This window comes from Pelmatolapia mariae, linkage group LG7 (assembly GCF_036321145.2).
Source record: "Pelmatolapia mariae isolate MD_Pm_ZW linkage group LG7, Pm_UMD_F_2, whole genome shotgun sequence".
Taxonomy (NCBI): Eukaryota; Metazoa; Chordata; class Actinopteri; order Cichliformes; family Cichlidae; genus Pelmatolapia; species Pelmatolapia mariae.
This window is the reverse complement of record NC_086233.1, coordinates 47,478,984-47,501,814: the sequence shown is the minus strand read 5'-3', so window position 1 is coordinate 47,501,814 and position 22,831 is coordinate 47,478,984. Positions and strand designations below refer to the sequence as shown.

Genomic DNA, 22,831 nt, shown 5'->3' with positions numbered 1-22,831 from the left:
TGTGTGGATGATTCACTGTGCATGTTTTGAAGAGAGCAGTTCAAGTCCGGAGCCTCGTTCAGGGCATTTTACGTAGAAGATTGAAATGAATATATTTGCACTATGAAAGTGAGGCAGCATAATGGAGAGTGGGGCTTCTAACTCACTAGCAGATGTGATTTGAGTAATGAGCAGTCTCTCAGAGAGTAGCTAGTGTGCAATCCATTCATCCTGCTCGAAGAGCCGTGCTGAGGGAGCAAGTTTTTAATAGAATAGTAGCACCTGGTTTCTACTACATGACGTGTTTGTTCCAATTTCTTTCATAATGTTCAGCGAGACTTGCCGAAGGGTTTTTTTTTTTTTGTGGTATTTTATGAAAAGTTTTCATTAGACACTTCAGTGCTGTACCAGCAGTCGTTCTGTTTATATTTCTTGTGGATCACTTGAGTGTGATAGTCTTGCTCTCAAAGGTAACAGCGCCTACATTCGAGCAAATGTTGCTCATCTGACTGCACATTTATATCAGTTCCCTTAATGTGCTCTTTTCTTTTTTTTAAGGCTGACACAGCTGATGAAACAGCATAAAGTTTTTTTTTAAGCAACTGCTTGAGCGTTTTGTCAGGAAACAGGCAAAGAGGCGGAGGACACACATCTCACTGACTGAGGTGGAGCCAAACACATAAACAAGCACCTCCATTCTCCCCATTAGCCCTCTTCCTATGACAGGCTAATAACTATGAAGCAATGTGTCTCCTGGAAGTGGAGTCATGCTCATCCCCCTCCCCAGCAGTAGTGCCTGCCTTCACGCCGCTGTGATCACAGCCTCATTAGCCATTTTATACAACCATCCTGTGCATTAATTAGACGTGAAATGTCTCTCTTTACCCTTGTGAAGCGATGGGGTGAGAAGAAGCGGGGGAGGTAAACCAGTGTTGGTTAACCACCGCCTGTAGATTTGGGCTCATATGCGCCCCGAGATGCTGCCAAACTACGATGATGAACATTATCAGCGAGATTCTGAGCTGCTTTAATGGTCAGAAAAGGGTGCTACACTAAAGGTGGGCTGCAAGCTTCAAGATCAGCAGCAGAGGAAGTTGCACACACTAATGGCCTGTTTAATATTAGCAAACAGAACTGTCAAGGGACCCCGAAGGATGAGTAGGAAGCCACTGCAGTGCCTGCCTCGCCACAGAAGGATCGTAAAAATAGTGCTGCCTTGGTGCTTATCTTGGCCTTTTGCGTCCCTCTCTCTCTGCACCACTTGTTAAGAAATAGTGTTGACTCCCCTTTCTAGTAGTCTAGCAGAAGGGGCTCAGTATCCGCCAAGTGGGGCAGTCTCCAGGGCACAGTTGCCATTGACAGGAGCTCTCTGGCATATCTGTCCACCCACTGATATACTGAGCTGGGTCAGGTGTGAGCTGCAACATCAGCAGCTGCTTTCTGACCACCACTGTGGGAGGCAAGGCAGAAAGGATGTAGAGTAAGGAGGATAAAGACTGAGATGGGAATATAGAGTAAGCTGTTAATGATGCAGGGTGAAAAGGAAATCGAGGAAAGGAGCAGGAGCAGGTGAAGCATCCTTGACACGGGAGGGAAAAAAGAAGGAATAGAAGGGAAGTGTATAGTTCCTTCACCAGTGAGAAACATTGAAACCACCTCTTTTCACAGCATTGCAAGCACACTTCCATGCACACGTTCAAACATGTCCTCTCTGAACAAATAAGCAGTATGTACGGTGTACAGCAGGATGGGTACCAAAAGTAGAAGATGATGGACAGTGAGGCAAGTCTCCTATAGTAGCAAAGCTTCCCCTGCGAGAATGGCAAACAATGTTTTTACAGTCAGGAAAAGTATGTTGTGACAGCAAAAAGCTGTACTCACCGCTCTCGCCACCAGCAATCTAATCGTCTTTCTTACATGTCTGTCTAGCTCTCGCCCTTGCTACATGTCTTTTTCCCCATCATTTTAACAGCTTGTGTTGGTGTTTTTGTCTTCTGGTTGTGTTTCTGTTGTTCAGAAATGCACACACAGCTAGAATTGTACACAGACACACACGCTTGCTATGCTACTCTACTATTATTATGCAGAGTATGTGAGTGTGTGTATGCAAATGAGGTAGAAATGGCTTGCTGGTGTCACAGCGTGACTGACCAGCCTCGTGGCAGGTTGATTTGAAGAGCAGGAGACAGTCGCAGGGGTTGGTTAGCCACCTTTCTCCCCTTTCCTTCACGTCCAGAAACAATTTTGACACTCTCTCCGTCTGCCTGACCCTGCTAGCTGTGGGAGATTTATGACTAGCTCGCTCTCTCACTCGCACTCCCTCCGTTTCCCCTTTCTTCTATTCTCACGGCTGCAGGTGTTCTGCATGAAAATATCTTCACCTTTGTCGGCTGGCCTGCAAAGCTATCTCACAGAGCTGAGATTCTTTGTTTATTGAATCAGCTTTCTTGCTTGAGCAAGAAGACACAGCAATCTTCTTGTGGCCTTGTTCTTTTTCTAACTTTCCAGCCTCGCATTTATTTTTATACTCCGACCGATTAACGCTTGTCCATCTTTCTGTCTTTGACTGCTCTGTTTGAGTCCTCTGATTGCTCATCTTCTTTGATTGCATTTCTTTTAACCTTTGCTCCAGCTGATCTCTGTGGGATTCCACTGCAGTTAACCTCCCAGTGACGGCACTTTTGTCATCGAAGACAAAACCTGTAGACTGAACAGTAGACTGCTTTATGCATTTAGCATGTAGACCCAAGGCTCATGCAGCTATACTCAAAAGCTATAGTCAGGCAGATTCTTACAGCATGTATTTTCCACCATGTGGGTGCTCAGGCTATCTTGCCGACAGCAACAAACTCCGATTCGCTCTGTGATCTAGCAGGGTTTTGAAATTCCCATTGTGTCCATGAGCTCCCCTCGTGAGTGTCACACATTGTCTGTGCACCACTAAAACCCAGTGATGTGTGGCTTTTTGGGCCTAATTAGCAGGATGGCAGATGTTGATGAGACGAGGAATGCAGTATAGAGTTAAAGATTTTTTGCAGGAACAGCCTGCATTGGCTTTCAACAAAAGCTGTTTTTGCAATGGGATTGCGATCAAAACCAAAGATCCACCTACAATAGGTCTCAAAACTTCCCCGGTGAGCCTCCACTATCTACTGTAGCAGCCAGCTGCTCCAAATGTGGCTGGGTAATGAATTTCACCTTTCACACTGCACGGCACATACTCTCCATATTTCATTATCCTGTTTCATAATTGCCCAATGAGCCTCGCTTTTTTTTTGTTAGTAGAAGTTTTGAAAGCAGTATAGCCAGTTTTATAAGTTTTATTAGGCAGGAGAAGAATCACTCTCCACTGCATTTGAGAAATAAATGGAAAGCAGCTTCTCAGCTCAATGAGGCACAACAGTCCCTGATAACTTGCTGATGCATATGAATGAAAATGAGGCACCCACAGCTTGGGTGCACACACACACACATACACACGTTTCTCCAGGAAACAAAAACACATGGTTAGTGAATATTCTAGATATAAAAAAAACCAGAAAGCAGTGTTCATGAATTTTAGAGTGGGACAGCGTGCAGGAGGCCAACTGCACTGTAATGGAATCTCAGAGTTTAGCGATGTCATGTTGAGCAGGGTCACACGGTTGATGGGATGGGACAGACAGATGTGAAATGAAGCAGATCTGGAGTTTATGTTTTCTGTGGCAAAAGGCAATTCCCAGTATGGTGGTCCTGCAATTGGGTGGGTGGATATTCTATTTTGTGTAGTAGCATCAGATGTGAAACCTGTGGACTAGAGGCAATCTAAGGGGGGGACACAGATGACTTGCTCCTGCTTCTGCAGTGCCACTAGCCATGTGTGTAATGGTATGTATTCAATAAATGTTGAAGAGTTTTCCCAAGAGCCAAACTTCCTGAGAAATGGCTAGCAAGCTGCACCTGATACATAAATAGTATGCACCAGTATACTTTTGTGTTATTTTGACTTTGTAAGACACTTCACCTCTTTTTCTATTTTTTTAAGAAATGACTGTCATATAAATGTCAGGTTTGCATGAAAGTTGTCACATCTGGGGGACCCCTTTTGGTTTTTTCTGAAGCTGTCATTGCCATCTTGTGGTCTTTTTGCTTCGTTTCTTTTGGCTAGTCATCAAGTCACTAGGATTTGAAGTGATTATTAGTTCTGCGAAAATAATTAAATGAATTAATTAATTTGAAAAAATCATTCTGTTTCTTTCTCTTTGACTTTCTAAGAATGCAGGTTTAAATTAATCTGGAGCTCATATTTAGTACAACTTAGTTGGACTCACTACTAAATATGGAATGAAGACTGAAAAAGCACCAGGTGTGATATAAAAAATAAATAGTACAAGACAGAGGCCAGCTACTCAGGAATGGTTTGAGAATAGATTCAAACAGATGCTAAACTTCTCTGATTTCAGCCTGTTGGTTTCACTCCAAGAATCGACTTTTTCTACTAGTTTATCTGTAAACTAGTAGAGGGTGATAAACATTTTTCCCCACTATTGCATGGCTTTATCATAGACCAACAAATGAACTGACTAAGAAGGACAACCGCTGCCCAAGCGAAAACCTGTAGTGATCCCATATGTGTCAGGAGTATTGGAACAGTTGAGACGCATTTTTTCTAAACACCGGGTCTCTGTGGCTTTTAAACCCCAAAACACGCTGCGCCAAAAATTGTTCAACCCCAAGGATCGGGTCCCCCGACACAAACAGAGTAACATAGTGTACACTGTTAAGTGCCAGGAGGATTGCCAGGATTTATAGATCGGGGAAACCAAACAACCTCTGGCGAAGCGGATGGCACAACACAGAAGAGCTACCTCGTCAGGCCAGGACTCTGCAGTCTATTTACACCTACAGGCCAGTGGACACTCTTTCAATGATGAGGATGTACACATCTTGGACAGCGAGGAACGCTGGTTTGAGCGCGGAGTCAAGGAGGCCATTTACGTGAAAAGGGAAAGACCATCTCTGAATCGAGGAGGGGGCCTAAGGGTACATCTTTCGCCATCTTACAATGCTGTGATTGCAGCCATTCCCCAACTCTCTGTGAATGGTACTCATGGCCATTGATCAGTGGACTTTGGTCAGTGGGTATTGGTCAGTGGTTGTTGATCAATGGTCATGACAATTTGCATAATTATGATTAAGGAACTGACCTCCCAGCCCATTGTTCCTTCAGTGGGCTGGTTTCAGTCATTATGCAAATGTACTGTTTATAAGATTGGGGAAACCTGCAGTCAGCTGAGACTGAAGAAGTCACTTGGATGAGTGACGAAACGTTTCTCCCACAAAACGCTACGTCCAGATGAACAGATTCAACTTTTGGAGAACTGACTAATGACACTCTGCACTGATTAACAAGGAAGACATTGTTTGGAAGTCTTCAGTAAATGGGTCCACACATTTAAAAAAGTTGCCTTTAGTACAGCGTTAATGCTTTATAGGTATGCCTCTATCAGGGGCCTGTGAATGCTTTGATGGTACATTAAGGCTGTCGAACCCCCCACCACACCTTCAGCACTATCTCCAGACAGTTAACTACAAATGTTCTCATCTGTCTTCTTGTCCCATTATGTTTCTTTTGAAAGATGTCCCTCAACCATTAAAATTGATGGGAGTGAAGAAAGAGGGGGAGGAGAGAGGAAAAATGTGCTGCTTGATTGATCTTGTGTCCACCCTGGAAAGATTAGCCTGAGCTATAATCCAGGCTTTCGGTGACACTTTTACTGTTCCTAAACAATACAAAGGTCCATATTTTTAAAGCTGTCGCTTCGAACGTGTGCAGGCACGTGGGCAAATGCATAAATAGTGTGTAATATTAAAAAAAAAATGTCAGTGTCACTCTGAGCATCTAATGGTATTTCCCTACTTATTAGAACACTGCAGAGATTGTTGCATAACTACTGCTTCATGCTGGCTTCACACTGACAGTGTAACTGGGGATTTCATAGTCTAATTTTGTGAGAATCACATATCCAATTGCATGACTGCTTGTGCATTTCAAATTGCAGTAGCTCAAATTAGTTTTCAAAAACAATGTTTTCGATGAGGTGAAATTAAAAAAGGTAATTAAAATCCTCAGTGCACATTGTTGCACGGAGATGTGTGCCCTGCTCCTCAGATACAGATGATGCTACATTTGGCACAAGACATAAAGTCAATGGGTTTTTATCAGTTCTTCCACGAAATCTCCCTATGGAGGTGCAAAAGGGATTCAAGAGAGAGCTGATGAAGTGACCTTTTTCCTTTTCATCTGTTTCTTATCTCAATAAGAACCCAACTGACCTTTTCTACCACACATCTTGCTCCTGGACCTCTTTGTCTCCATGCCGCTCTCCAACCCAAGATGAACAAGGCTCTTCAAAATTAGTTTTATCTCCTGTATGTGCTCCTGTCTGTACCGATTTCTTTCATCTGACTCGCGGCCACCACCGAGGAAAAGCTGCACAAACAAACCATGACATGCCATTTTCTTTAGTAAACTAAAGCTCTTTCTCTGAGAATAAATTTCTCGACATATCACCGCTGGCCATCAGATGTAGAACTTCTTGTTTTGGCCGTCTGCTGCGCTGAGGTATTCAGACAAGGACTGTGATAGGAGGGTTTTATCTAATATATGTGTACAGATATGACAAGAAACCAATTATAAAGGCAAACAAAGTCCTAGAGGTACTCTGATAGATTTTGAAGTGGTTTGACGTCCACCTTTGGACGCAGTAATAAGCTAGTGATCTTTTTGTCAGCTTCGTTTTAGTCTTTGCCCAGCTTTGCTCATTTTGTACCCCTAAAACATGATAAGTAATGCATGCCCTGCAGCAGCAGCAGCAGCCTAGTGGAAACCTACTGAACAGGGTAGTGCCAGTGGTGGTGATGTACTCGCTCCTGCATTCACCCTTCTTGCAAGGACAACGTATAGACCCAGCCTGACTCGAACACCAAGGGCTCATCTGAGAGTTGTAGAGAAGATAATCCTAAGCAAATAAGAATAAACAGAGCTAAATGCTAAATTGCTAAAAGCAGTCATTTTTACCTGCTTCTAGAAAAAGCTTACATTTTATTTTAGTTTGTACAAATATAGCATCAATTACTTTGGATCAGTTATATGAATTGATATGGAACAATAATACACAAACTAAGGATTTGCAACAGAGCATCGTGCTTTGACTCATTTCAAGGAAATAACTATAACATGAGTTAGGAGTATATATTTATATATTTCAGAAACGGTTGTTGATGAAGGCTGAAGGTGACTGCTGTCAGGAGGATACTGCAAATTTTCTGCCACTCTTTATATGATGCATGAAATCAAAACGATGTATGCATGAAGCTGTGACATCCCTGATAATTAGTACAGTAATGTACAGTATGTCAGCAAAGACGGCGCAAGCCATAAATTGTAAACAGCATGAATACCACACACACCAACACACACGCTATTCATAATCAAATTTACTGTCCTTCAGATCATTTTGAGTTCATTTGAATTAAACAGCGGTTAATTATGATTGGGTTTAAAGGAAATTACTGTCGTGGTTCTGTGAGCATAATACCTGGCTTAAACGTCACAAGTTTATTACCATAAAGCCTTAAAGTCTTGTCCTTCCTGTTTCAGCGCTCTTGCCTTGAGTGCATAAGCTCATTTGCCTTTGTTTTGTGATTCCCATGCTCTCAATCTCAGCCACTTACTTAGTTACTATGCAAGTCTCCCTTTGGAAGATGACATCAGCGTGGCATCATCCCGCAGTAGTACTTTGGCTTGTCTTAGTGCATGTTTTACTTTCACATTCTCATTGAGATCAAAGGCTGTCGACTTCAATCAGACTGGAGGAGAAAATAAAGTGCATGTCCGAGTATCACAATGGCAATTCCCAATGAACCAAGACATCTTTTTAATGAAGTGAACCTACAGTAAAATGATGGAGTTGTTGTTGACGTGTATTGGGTGTGTTTGTGCGTAGGTAAAGAGCTGGGATGCTGCAAGTTATTGTGGCCTGGTATTAATTTAAAAAAATAATAATAATTTGCAGGCTTTTTGTTTGTCACCATATCCTGACAAGAAAGCAAAGGACAAAGAGGGCATAATTCTCAGCCCCCATTATTACCACCCGTGACTTGATATCTAAGAACATGACATTATGCATTTCCAAGCAACTTGGTTTTTTTTTCTCCTTGCACACGTGCAAGTAGACTATACAAGCACGACTGTTTATGAAAATATCAGTATGCATGTGTGCACAGAAATGTGTGTGCATTCTCAGAATTGTTTGTGTCTCTGTCTAAAGTGGTTTCTGTCTGTGCCTGATTACTGCAAGTATATATGTGTTTGTTTGTGTGTATGTCAGTGTGTGCAGTGTGGGCTTTCATGCAAGACTTTGGACTGCTAAATTATGATCTCAACTTACTGTGTGTATTAAGTGTAAGTGTGAACAGCCCTGACAGCTTGTGCTTTTCTCCACAGTACAAACATTGGTGGAAACAAAGAGCGCACACAGAGGGCTGTGCATCTGCATCCAGGGTGCCTCTTAGCTGATTATCTGTGTTTAAGCAGACAGGAGGGCCCTCATTAATTTATTGCTATTCATAAGAATGCATTTTCCCCTCTATTCCAATTAGAGTTGGTTCTATGCTGGGATGGATTTGTGCTGGAAAAACCATCTGCACATTTAACAGCCACAAAGCGATGGAAAAAAGTTATCTTTTGCTTGTATACTAGCAGAAGTAAGAATTTAGAAATCCAGGAAGTGGAATCAAAATCTGTGGACAGTTTGATAGTGTTTGTAGTGTCACAACACAGGCAGTGGAGTGACATTTTTTATTTATTTTTTTATTGTATCCAGGGAAATTAACCAAGATCAAACATGGAGCCTTTACCAGATAGGCTGATATCAGTTCCCAGCGCTGACTTGCTGGTGTGTTTGGCTTGTTGCACCTGGCTTAGTGTTATTTGAGCTGATGGCAGCCAGAGTCACTGTCCTCTTGTATGGTGCCAACCTGCACTGTTCACAGCTCTGCATTCATTAAAGTTTATTAGGGATACAGATACATTCAGATGGAGATTTAAAAAGAGTAATTAGGGATATAATTAAGTGTGTCCCCCTCTTGTAGTCAGCGACTAATTAACAAAAAAGCTGTCATTAAAACCCAGTCATAACACGCCCACATACTCTAGATGATACTCTAGATAAAGATTAATGATAAACCTTCATAAATTTGAGTTGAAGTTTATTTGCCGTATTATGGAGGAAAAAAATGTTTGGTTTGTACGTCTACATCTTTATTAACAAATTTAAAAAATTTTAAACCCTAGGCCTAGGCAGCTGGAGGATTCCCATAATCCACTGAGTGTTTCTTTTTCACTTAACTCTTTTCACCCCACTTTGTATTTAATTATTATTTTAATTAATTGTTAATATTAGTCTCTGGATCTCTTCCACAGTGTGTCTTTTGTACTCTCCCTCCCCTCACCCCAAATTGGTCGGGGGAGATGGCAGCCCTTCCCTGAGCCCGGTTGTGCCGGTCATTTCTTCCTGTTGAAAAACGAGTTTTTTCTTCCCACTTTCCAAGTGCTTGCTCATAGGGTGGTCATTTGATTGTCTCTGTTACTGTAACGTCTTTACCTTGGAATATAAAGGACTTTGAGGTGACTGACGGTGTGATTTGGTGCTATATAAGTAGCAACACTGAAAACTAAGAAATTGATTTGGACAAATTCGGAAAAAAGTGCAGCAGTATTAAACGGGCCATATGGCCAAAATGCTTCACAAAATGCGAAATAAAGCACAATATGTACAATAACTGTAGGAACTGTGTAAACAGTATTTAACTCTACATTGCTGTGGGTGTAGTCAGTGCGACTGTGAACATGATGAAACATGATGGTGAAATGAAAGAGGACCTGGCAGTATACACATGCTGCTTCTTGCCTGTGTCATATAGTGACACCCCCCTCCCCAAAGTAATAAAGTATCAGCCTCATCATTGCCAGTGACATTTGGAAAAATCAGAAGGTTTGAGATGCTCGGCTGCATCATCTATATTCGATGAAAAGAAACGACAAAGCCTTGAGTTCTTGTGGGAGATGCTTTCATTGACGAACTTTTTTCACCCTCTTTGCCTTTTTTTTCTTTTACTGCCTCTGCTTCTAAACATTAACCTCTGCATGACTCCTGTGACTCGAGAGCTTTGGATTGTCTGTGACAGGTATGTATGATTGCAAATGCACGCTTGTGTGGAAGAATGACTTATGTTCTCAAAGGTCAGGCTTTCAGTCTGTGTACGTGCATTGGAAAATGGGTGGAGGGTGGGGGGTGGCAGGTGTGTGTGTGAGAGGGTGTCAGGGTGACACAAAGCCCCCCCTAGATGAGGCAGCCATGTTGGGTGTCGCTCCACAGGTCACTGGGCACCCCCTGCAGCTCCTGTGATAAGCCTGGCCTGCCAGCCATTTGATGGGAAAGCTGACACGCACACCTACCTGCGCCACAGCTCGCATGGGCAGGCTCCAGGGAAGATGGCGATAAGAAGCTCTGTGAATGCATCTAGTGGCGATTCCTGAGGGCTCAAATTCAAAGAAAACTCAAAACACAAAGAGCAATTTGCATCCAGTATTATTAGCCAGGCAAACAAAGAGCCCTTTGCTGCCTGTCCTGGGTTGATGTGCTGCATAGGGTGACAGTTGGAGTCCACTGTGGCGAGTCATGCAGCGATTTTATTGTCGCTGCCACTGTCACACTGACACACTGACACAGTTACAAAGGCCTCGTTTTAATTGGTTGCATTAGCAATGAGAGAATCAGTGGCTTTTTAAAAACTTGAGCCTTTCTAGTATGAAATCAATGTCTCATCAATGTAGGGCGCGTTTCAGCTGACACCCAAGTGTAAATGTAATTTCATTGGATTGCAAAATCGATTTAAAAGTCCAAGTGCATTAGAAATTGAGGTAAGCGTGTCTAGCAGGTTAATTGATTTACAAGAAACGCTCCAGATGAGAGGGTTGGTTAAGTGGTAATCTCCATATGACGAATTGTGTTTGTTGTCGTCGAAGGCAAAATGAAAGGCGCTTTATTAAAATTTTAGCGAAGTTCATTTTCTATGCTTCAATATGAGCATGTGAGAGAATGCAAACTATTTTTACAACGCAAGACATTGTTGTGAAACAGCAGCTAGCAGAAGTTCACAGCAGGAACTCGATGCAATCTTTGCGAGGTTGGATCGGCGACCGTGTTTTCTCCCCCGCAGCACTGCAGTCAACCCAGCACCTCCTACACAACCCAGATCCTCTCGCACTCAGTCCTACTTCCTCACTGTCTCAACACAAGCAGGCAGACTGACAGAATGGAAAAGCAGGGGGAGGGGACACCTGTCTTATTCATTAACTTGTTTGTAGAGAAACATAAAACTGCATTTATAGGTTGATTTAATAAGGCTGAAAGTATTGCACATAAATATACAGGCTTAGAAAGCACGGGTGCAATCCAAACTCACATTTTTACATGCAGTATATAGTACTGGCTGTGGGCAAACGCTTAAGGGACTGCCTGACAAAAACAATTTTATTAGAGATTGGATAGTTTATAGACAGATGTTAGTATAATACCCCATATTGTTAGCCCACAAAACACAGCAGAGGCCCTATGTGAATCCTTTTAGACCGAACCTGTGCATGCATATAGAGGGAGTTGGTTTGGTGCTACTGGATAAACTTAATTATCTCTTAATCTTCTTTTTTTTAAGAGCTCAGTTTTCCATCAAAGTGATCGCTAATTATTTATAACACATTTGGTTCCACACCTAGCAAGTGAGATCATCAGGTGCGTTGGTGTAGTGTCAGGTGTCATGCTAGACTATAAACTTAAAGAAAAAGCAGAACCAAAAGACAGAGCACTTTGATACATTTTGATGATGCATCTCTGATCTTGGTTATTACAGCAAACTAAAAATGGACTTAAAAGCTAAAACTAGATGTGGAAAAAAAAATCTAAAATAAAAATAAAAACTAGAGTTTTGAAAAAAACAAACAACAACTGAAAAACTAACCTAAGACCCGAACTCTTTCATGGCATGCATTTTCAATTTCTCTTTGCTATTTGGGCTGACCTGATGAATGTAAAAACAAAGAATTACCTGATTTTACTTTTTTTTTTTTTTTTTTAACCTGATTTTTGTTTCTGAGAAAAATGAGATCCACATAAGAGGTCATTCGTTTTAAATTTCGATAGAACAGTGGCAGTATAATGTCCTTGTAAGTGGATATCAGGCCCTTGTAGAGCAAAATTTAGTATTTTTGTCTAGACAGCCCAAAATGTGATGTCCACATATGTGAACGCCAGGTCATAGGAGGTTAACTTAGAAGACTAACTATCGATCAATGGTATCTGGTCTTAGTTTTATTATCTGTTAGTTTGGTAAAAATGTTATTGCAACTTGTCGACGAGGCACTGATGAATGCATCTATTGACACTCTGATGTCTACAGGAAATGCAATTCAAAACATTTCAGACATTACTCAGTTCAATTTGAATTCACTTTTATGTGTATTGCACCAAACAGTTAAAAACAGTTAATATAAAGCACCTTGAGGTCCTTTATATTGTAAGGTAAACACTGTATAATAAGAGAGAAAACAATCAAAAGCCAACCAAGCATCTGGCAAAAGTGTGAAGGAAAAACTCCCATTTAGAAACCTCCAGCAGAACCAGGCGCAGGGAGGGCCAGCCAAATACTGCGACCTGTTAGGGTGAGGGGAAGGTCTAAATCTTGCCTATTTAAAAAGACTTCAAACTAACCCTGACACTAATACATTCTAACCAAAAATCAACATTTTCATATAATAAAAACTACATTGAGTTAAAACAATTATCAAATCTAGAAACTGAAACTAAACTGAATTCAAAACAAAAAGTCAAAATGAAATAAAAATTAATAAGAATTAGAAAATGCAAAACTATAAGATGTCCTCAAAATGAGATGGCCTCGTCCTTTGAGACACAGTGAAAAAATTGGGTGTGGGGAATGACATTGGTCAACATCCAAGCATGTCCATCTAGGTAGAGGCAAAGTGTAGTCCTAAAACCTGTGGGATGGATTGTGGTATGCTTTCTGTGCAGCTTGGGAAAACCTCAAAATCTCCCAGAAAGACTTTTATGCCAGTGTTGTGAAGAAAGTTGTCCGGATGGATGGAAGGATGACAACTCTGATCTAATTAAGTGGTGCATTATGAATGGACGTACAAACATAAATGACACAAAGATATATTTCTGAGATAAAGATAACTTATTCCAAAATAAGGAAAACTATAGTTCAGAAGTAAAAGCAGAGAAACTTTGGGTTGAACTGTGGGTGCCCTAGACAGAGATCAGACAGAGAATGGATAATGTGAGAAGAGGCGAAGAGTGGGACTGTATTAGTGTCATCGACGTGTCACTCTAACTCTGTGTATCACTGGCCCTTGTCAGTTTCTCGCCACCACTTATAAAACCTGCAGAGGGAGTGACTGCTGTCAAACAGAGACCTGCTGAGAGTTTCTTCAAAAAACGGGGAGAAAAAAAACCCCTGACAGTGACGGATTAGTGCCAAATGATTAAAGTGAGGTCCCAAAGCTTGCTTATGTCAGATAGTCTGGCATAAGCGGCTGTATTCAATGTTAAGCAGGATCTACAAAAAAAGTAAATACGAGTTTTGCCATAGACTCAGCACCATTTTAGAGTAAAAGCAGCTTAACAAAGTGAATTTGATTTGAAAATAGTTTTCCTCTGAGGCGTGCCTTGAAACTGAAGCAGCCTGAGGGAATAGCGCCGAGGTAATCAATATCAAAATGCCTGTTTTTAGATAGAGTGCATTTTGGACTGTTTGTGATTTAATCAATAGTAGAATATGTTTAGAGAGAGAATGAGAGAAAAGGTGGGATTAGGATGAGCTACTTCCTCTACCTGAGGGCTGTAATTCATCAGGGAACTGACAGAAAGCTGATGAAAAAAAAAAAAAGGACAAAGAGTACTTGACATGGTGCCTCTGTGTGCTTCTCTGGTCTCGGGGTATGTGTGTGTATGTGTTTTTGTGTGGAGGGGGGTTGTTATGCAAGTGTTTGTAAGTGTGTTCACGCAAAAGCATCATATCGTGTCTTTTTTCAGTTCTCCGTTAGATTTTCCTCCTCTTGGGAGATAGCTGTATTTCAGGAGACACAGAATCTGGAAATATCCCAGTTGTTGGGGAAAATCTATCAAGCCAGTCTGTTCTTTGTACAGGAATAAATTTAGCAGTCACACAACTGAGGGAGTTCCCTTTTTTCTCTTTGTCTTTGTTTGACAAGTCTACACCGAAGGGTGGCCCCAGGTGAATCTCAGATATATAAGGTCTTTTTATGTCAAAGAAATGTCCGCTGGCAGGTTAGCTTGCACCAGTGAAGCCATCCTGCAATGTTATTGAATGCAGATGTCGCTTTTAGGTATGATTTACATCTGTAGCGCTAGCTAGATGCTGAATTACAGCCACTGCAAATGTATTGACATCTGCCTGTGTGAAAGAGAGGGGATCCAAAAAGGTTGTGTGCAGAGTGTGCAGGAGGCGGTGACGTTACTTTCTCTGTGGCATCAGCTGGTAAGTATTTTCCATTAAACTCCCTATCAGATTAAATTACTCATAACTGAATGTGCTGAAACATTATTATGAATGGTCCTGGCCCACTTTAACCCGTGCTGCATCGAGGTACCAACGCCAGTGGATTCTTCATGCGTATCTGCGAGATGCCATGAGTATTTTAGAATGAGAACCAGCTGGTCTTTAGTGGGTGGCAGTAGGAGTTAGCAGTTTATTGGAGCATCTTTTAGAGAGACGAGTATTATGTGTGGAAGTCAGTGCAGTGCAACAGCCCTTACTAATATCATCCCTGTCTGCTAGAAAAATATATGTGGTGAGACAACTGTGTTTTTGGTATTGTTTTTTATGATGCCAGAGGCGGGGTTCTTTGCTGAGTATGATACTTGGCTTGTATATCTACACTCACTCAGCTGTTATTCTCCTTGGCCAAGTGTTGGTATTTGACAGAGACCTAAACGTGTGAAACAGAGACTGAAAGTGCCAGATGTGAGCAGGTTTTCACATGTTGCCCTACTGCTTCTTGGGACCAATTAGTATTTGTCATGACCAGCTTTCACCCTGACACCAGTTTGCATGTTTTGATGGTGCGCTTCTTTTCACTTGCAATATGGTTTATATTTTATTAGCGCCACTAATTGTCTCCATCTATAACCCTCCTCCGCCTGTTTCCAAGCCTTGGAATTGTTATCAGAAAATCACAGTGGAACAGACGCGTTGCTCCCAAGCAGTTGCTCTCATCTAATTATAAAACACTAGGTAAATGTTGAGCAGATGCCCTCCACCAGTCCCCCTACCCTCCTGCCACCCTCTGCCTTCCAATTGAGAGAGCCATTTGGTCTCATTCTAGTGTTACTTTGGCTCCACATGGAGTGGTGATCCTTGCCAAGTGGCTGCCATGGTATAAATGAACCTAATCGCTCGCCAACTCTGCACACTGTCCGGTAGACAAGAACAAAAGAACTTCTACTTTAGTTAAAGTGGTGTCATACCCTGCTGCGGTGCCTGAGTACTCGGCTTCTGGTGTCTAGTTTCAGAGTTTGTTTCTGCGGTAAGGACTCATGCATGTCATTGTGTCAGAGATACCATCTAAATGACAAACACTACTTCTTTTTTAAGTAACAGCTTCAGTGTCTTTGCATTTGGAGCGAAGCTATAATTAGGCTGTTTCTGTGGAAAGACAGAAAAAATAGAATAACGGGGCCTGAACTGCAGTCCAGGAATATGCATAATTTCGTCGATTTCCACTTACTATGCAGGAAATTCCTGCACGCAATTAAAGTGATCTTATAATCAGTCCGACCCTTGCACTGGTGCAAAAAGACTGGCCACAAGTGCTGCAGAGGTGGCCTGACATCTGACCAGGGCAACACCTGGAGTGCTCTCTCTCCCCTTCACCCCTCACTCTGCAAGACCGTGACCTCCCTCTGTAAGAAGTCCGGGTAGAATACACAGACGGGTTTAAAAGATCTGGAAGGAGTCAGACTTAAAATCTCTTACGAATGGCTGTGACTGTGAAGTTAATGTTCACAAAATTAATCCTTATTATTCTCAGACAGGTAATGCTAATGTTGAGCTAATGATGAGCTGCTTGATACAGCGCTGAGGTGCTGATGAGCTGAGACGACAGAGGACAGGGAAAGGATTTAGCATGCAAAACGAAGGCGAGCACACATTAGAGCACTTCTGAAGAAAGAAGCAGAAAAAATCTAACTTTCATGTGTAACTATAGTAATCTATGACCTGAATGACGCCTTGTGCCTTATGAGGATAAAGGGCATTTGCATATGCGATCATATAGGATCACATGACCCCATCTGTAACTTTAACGTGTGTTAGTCCCAGGAACCTCTTCCCAAACATAAGGAAGAATAATGAGAATACAAACACGAAGTAGTCTGACGTTCCCAAACACACTCCTGGGAAATACAGCTTTCCCTCCGTTTTTATTCGTTCACTTGTCAGAATGTTGCTTCTATAAGGATTGTGTAGGGGAGGCATGAAATCACGCGCTAGGTATGATTGAAAACTAAGTGGGACTGAATGCTTATATCTAACAATCATGTCTTTAATGAGACATGCCAGAGATGAAGAAGTGACTGAGTTAGTGAGTAAATAATTGGTTGAATGAGAGATTGGCTTTCTCTTCGTCATGGCTGAATCACAAACTGCTCCTCAGACGTGTTGGTGATACGATTTCATCCAAACGGGAGATACATTTTAAGTAAAGAAATAAAGTAAACTATGCCCCTAATTCTGTCTCTTCTTCATCCCCCACTGTTCTCATCCTTCACCTGGCTTCATTACTTCTCATACAACACACACTGTGCTGGGGAAGCAGAACAGATGTCACTTCTGTCTGTCAGGAGCGTGTCTCCTCTCCACTGCAGCCACAAGTGACCTGGCCCTGTCTCGGAGCCAGAACAGATGACAGCCCCGCTGTAGCCTGTTTGCTCTAGGTGTGGGGTCTGGGTGTAGCCTCGTTGGTATCCGGACCATGGCTGTGATTGCACTTAGCGGCTGATTAAAATTTAATCTTGCCCTTGCAGTTGTAAGGATAAAGCTTTGTACAACAACAGAGAATTTGTGTGCAGGTAGGATGAGTTTGAAGTATACACAAGCAGGAGCAATCACACGGGCATGTACACGGGCATCCATTATACAGTCTGTGCAGGACTATAAATCTGCACTGGAATTAACCAGTGGGTGGAGGCTGATTGCCGGAGCGGTCCCCTCACATTCCGAGGAATGAGAATAAATGAGCGGACGGAAGCATGAACAATCCTTTATTACACCCATTAGCTAGAGGAGCTGGAGCCCTGTGAAACAGGGGATGCCAAACACACAGCCTAGTCATCACATACGTGGCCTGATTATGGTCCCCACTACGGTGTGAAGACCTCCACCGCCACACACGCATACCATTACCACATTATCCCTGCCCATTCCACCCTCTGTTCACACAATCAGTGGATTCAGTACAGTTTTCTGCTTACTCTTTGTAACGTCAAAACATTTCTGAAGCGCCAGCTAATAAGTGCATCTCTGGAGTGCCTCCATGAGCTCAATATGTTTGTTAACACTTTTTTTCCCTCTCTCTCTCCCTCTCTCTTTTGGAGAAACTTCAAGATATGGCAGAATCATTAATCAGGAACTTTGCTGTGAATTAGCTGTAAATCATACCACTCATCCCCGGATGCACTCTTCAAACAACAGTGCCAGGTGTTCTTAATCAAAATTTGGTTTGTTTGCTTTTTTTGTGTGTGCATATATTAAAAATGCCAGGTGGACTGTTTTCTTTTTTCATTAATATATTCTCTATCAAGAGCAAGGTAATGTTACAGTTCATTTACTGTGCAGAGCTTCAGGTCATATAAACATGTTTTGACAGCTGTTTCATTATATTCAGAATAGACTGGTTGATGGTGTTTCTATTTTCTATTAGAGGTTACTTAATAATCCCTGCTGTTACAGTGTAGGTTGGTTATTGAGTTCATATGATGCTTTCAGTGTCATATCTTGCTCTTCAGTACTGTTTAACTGATTCAAAAGAGCTTGCAAAGAAAAGCGTCTGGACTTCTTTAAGTTGCTTGAAGACGTTTCGCCTCTCATCCGAGAAGCTTCTTCAGTTCTAAGGTCAAATGGTGGGGAGTCCCAGATTTAAACCTAGTGGGAGTATCCCCCCAAAGAGGGACAAAAGGACCCCCTGATGATCCTCTAATCGCCTGAGCCAAGGTGTGAAATTGGGTGTGGGTCCCAATCAGCCAGGGTTTCGGGTGAGCTCATTGTGAAACCTGGCCCCACCTTATCATGCGAATTCCTGAGGTCAGATGGCCCAGGATGTGAGTGGGCGTTAAGGCGTCTGGGGAGGGAACTCAAAACTGGATTATAGATGGCAGACAGTTGGTGTCGTAAACCACCGCCTCTGTTCAAAGATGGTTGCTCACAGTGGACATAGATGGCTTGTTTAACTGATTGTTACATACCCAAAAAGGTCTAGGGTGTGAGGGGAGTAACATAACACTAAATGGAGGACATGAGAAGGCTATTTGGGCCTGTTTGAGACACTTTATTGCTAAAATGTTAACAGAAAGAAATATAAGTTAATTTGAGAGGAGAGCCAAGGCCAACACAACAAACGAGAAAATCTTAAACCCTGAAATTGAAATCTTAAAACTTAAAATAAAAGTCAACAGAAGGATTACAAACCTACACCCCAGCTCCATGTTAACCAAAGAAAAAACAGGTGAAAAAGGTGAATATCAAATGAAACTGTAACAGAAGGCAGAGAAACAAAGGACAAATCATCATCAAAAAACAGGCCAGAGAACTTAAGCCTAGCAGCACACACTCAAAAGCACATGGCACTCTAACAACCAGAAATGTTCATTCGCATATATCTGAGCATTTGCAGCTAACGCAATAAACCAACAAAGAAATGGATAGCAGAATAAAACACTACTGCCGTTCTGTTTCATGTCATTAGCACAGTGACCCACAGCAAATGTTCTCTCTTCACCAAATGGCAAAGGAGTAAATTCAGCAAACTTTTGAGAACATGACACACCGGCGACTGCCAAGTCTTCTGCCTGATAGGCAGTGAATTGAACTCATGACCTGTTCAACTTGAAAATGCTGAAATAGTTGGTGCTATGGTTGCCATTTTTTTTTAACAAGTGTTCAGTCAAAGCTTGAAAAGAATGGCTGCAGAGTTGTGGTATTTCCTCACTTTACTCTGAGCTCTCAGGGTTTCATGTCCATGTCCTTTATCTCCGGTCTGATATGCACAGAAGTACTTTTTCTATACAGTAGCTCTTTTGAGCATCATTTCTGTCTCCTCCTGTTCAAACTGTGTAATCAGGACACAGTGGGAAACACTTGAATTGCATCCAATTTCCTCTCGCTTCCCTTTGTTTATTGACTCAGGGACCTGACAAAGAGTGAGACTTGAGTGGGTTGAGCGAAAACCACAGACACTAACACTCCTAACCTCTTGCTAGCACTTGCTGTGCCATGAACAACGCAGTGGGGAGCCGTGAAGTAGATTGATTACACTTGTGATCACTCTTCTAAGATAATGTCCTTCCTTTTAATCATGAATTGTGCCGCCGCTCTTTACAAGGATAAGATTATCATCAGCAACTTCATCACTGTCTCATTGTAAATGCCGTCCTAATTGGACGGCTCCGCTCTTCCTTGGAAGTTTTGATCTTATTTACTGCTGTGTGTCCTTCGGTTGAAGAGGAATCATTTTTGGATTGCATTCCTTTGCCATCTGTTTTTTTTCTGTGTGTGTGTGTGTGTCTGCTGTCTAATGTGCTGCTTTCTCCTTCACAAAGAGACGTCAGTGTGTTGTCTTCGCTTGCTGCATTTAGGGTTTTTTAATGCTTGAGTGTGATTGTCAGTTGCCAGGTGAAGGTAATTACTCTACAAGACTCCGTAGGACTTCTACAACAGCTTTTTGTAAAATCAAAGGCTTGGCGGTGCTTGCACTATATGTTGGTTCGATCCCTGCGGTGTTGAGCTTTGCTGAGTGCTCTGAAGTCAATAGCTTCGTACTTACACATGGCGTACCATTGAGACCTTATAATCCTATGACTCCTTAAACTACCTGACATTTTATCAAATCACCAGCCATTTACCTGCAACACACCCCCTAGCTTTGCTTTCTCTGAAACATTCTCAGTGTTTGAATTAAGATTTGACGGCGAGTTTTGTGAGATAAAGGCTCAAATGAGAGCTGAGACCTCACAGCCTCGAGCTATCATCAGTAATCCACTCGTTTTACTCTCTTTGACGTTAGTTGAATTGACCAGACCTGCTCAGTGTCAATCCTTGAAGCTGTCTTGATTTTGCCAGTATGGCCACTTTTGACGTCTCTGCTTGGTATTTATGATGGGACGCTAATTATTATTTTTGACTCCAGAGGGGAAAAAAAGAAGAAGAAAAGCAGCCTGAGGTAAAAGACCCAGCAATCTCACACATCATGCACAAAATAAATTGTTTTGTGGATAGAGTTTTTTTACTTCAGCATTTGGACTCGTATTTTAAAGGTTTTGACAGCTTCTTTCATACTCGGCTTCTTTCCTCCTTACTTCCTTTCTTCCCTTCTTTGCTTGACAACCCACTTCAATTGGCTCCTAGTTAATGACTAATAGGTGAGTTAGTGATCAGCCATCAAAGACTCTCAGTATATCATTTCCACAATTAAAGCTGTCTGAACTTCGCTCTCTTTCCCAAACCAGTAACCTTCACAGTGACAGCTTCAGGGGAAAAAGAGGGACACCAAAATGTCTGTGATGTGAAAAAAAAAACAAGTCTGTCTGGCATTATATAAATAGTTTTTATCCAGTGTTAATTGCTTCTACTGCTTGGATGACCACATATATTTGTGAAGAAAATAACTCCCATTTTCAAAAACTCATAAAGCTACAATAAATGAAATTTAAAAAAAGGACCTGGCATTTAATGGCACTGCTCTGGCACACAGATGCACAACTTAATTACTAAACTCTTGGAAGGTGGCAGTGTCAGCTGAAAAGTCAGCAAATCAGAGAAAATGTTAAAAATACTACCCAAACCATGTCCATTGTAAACATCTACTGTGTTTTGACTCTGTGATGAGTCACAAGGCTGCTTGCAGATACTACATACACATACTGTTTTCCCTATCTGTAACTCTGCGTTAGATTCAGAATTAAAAGAGGATGACTGCTGTGAAGTGTGTTCAACCTTTCTCCTTGATTGCAAGATGTGTTCCACAAAATATTGCATAAATATTTTCTACTGTGAACCTCCTGGAAGTTATTTTTGAACAGGGACAAACCTGGCCTCGTCATAAATCCCATGATAGCTTCGTTGCACTGGGTATTCAGAAAAGAGGTGCAGCAGCTGAGTGAGTCACTTTTTGGACTTGCTTGTTTAATATTTTGCCATTAATGGGTAGAAAACTTACTGAAAGGAAAGGCAGCAATTTAGGACCTCCTTGAGCAATAGCTGCCCCAGATACTTCACATTAAGACTTAAAATGGAATATGGAAAGTCTGGCTCTTTCCAAAGGTCATGATATTTACCTCCCGGTTCTTCTATATTTGCACAATAATTAATGTGTAAAATGATCTGTTGTTGTCTAACATTTACATTGCATTTCTTTCTTTAAATGCATGTGCCTACTGCACAGAATAAACTGAAGACGTACAAGAGAAATGGAAGAGGAGGAGATGTATTTGTCAAACCTTAGTGGTTTCGGTTTGTCTCTCTCTCTCTCTGTGTGTGTGTGTGTGTGTGTGTGTGTGTGTGTGTGTGTGTGTGTGTGTGTGTGTGTGTGTGTGTGTGTGTGTGTGTGTGTGTGTGTGTTAAAAACACTACGATTCACCTGTGTTTGTCGCACCCCCCCTCCACCTCATTCTCTTCACATAAAGAGGCGTTCCATGACAGTACCCACTTGATTTTCTTCAGTCAGCATATGGGTGGCACCATTACTCCTTATAACATCTTTTCACGCCAGGCCATTTTGCTGATCTGCACAGCACATAGCATCATCCAGCTACCCCTCATCATCCCCCTCCCCCCAAACCAATTATCAGTTATCACCAAGGAGAAGGCTGTTCATCCATTAGTTATTCATCCACCCAAGTGCAGCTTTTACTCTAATTCGATTTTCTCCCTCCGTTTTACATTAAAAACCACTCCAAGATGGCAAGATCTTAAAAGTTAAGCACAGAGATTAACCGCATCTCTAAATCTCCGCGTACCCCGCATGTGCCATTAACCTTGAACAAGCTGATTAACTTAGCAGTGGTGTTTCCCTCACCGGGAACAAATCGTATTTAAAATTTGCAGCAGAATTTCAGAGTGAAACCGAAGTAGGATAGTATCATTATCTCACATGTAGCCCTAATCTTTTAATGTTGAAAAAAAAGAGTGACCTATTTTATGGGAAAGTAAAGAGAACAGGAGGGTGCCATGGATATTATTGGACCAAGTTTGTGTTGGTGCTTTGGCCCTGGTGTTTATTGCTCAAATCAATGACCTGTTGCTCACTACGTGCTACCAAAAGCTAGAAAGTAACCCAGAACATTTGTGAACTGTTGCTCTCTTTACCCGCTATGCTGCTCAGCAGGTTTGACATTGAGTGTCGTTGCCCTTCTCCCTTTGTCCTTTTAAAATAGTTGTCCTTGCGCTGAGTTATTACAGAAAGAGATTGGATAATAAACATATGTAAAAACCACGC

The 22,831-nt window shown here is 41.8% G+C and overlaps 1 protein-coding gene across 2 annotated transcripts in view; it reads left to right on the top strand.

Moving 5' to 3' along the window:
• LOC134631223 (PDZ domain-containing RING finger protein 4-like) overlaps window positions 1-22,831 on the top strand; it is a 124,189-nt gene that overhangs the window by 75,254 nt on the left and 26,104 nt on the right. The gene's annotated exons all lie outside the window — the stretch shown is intronic.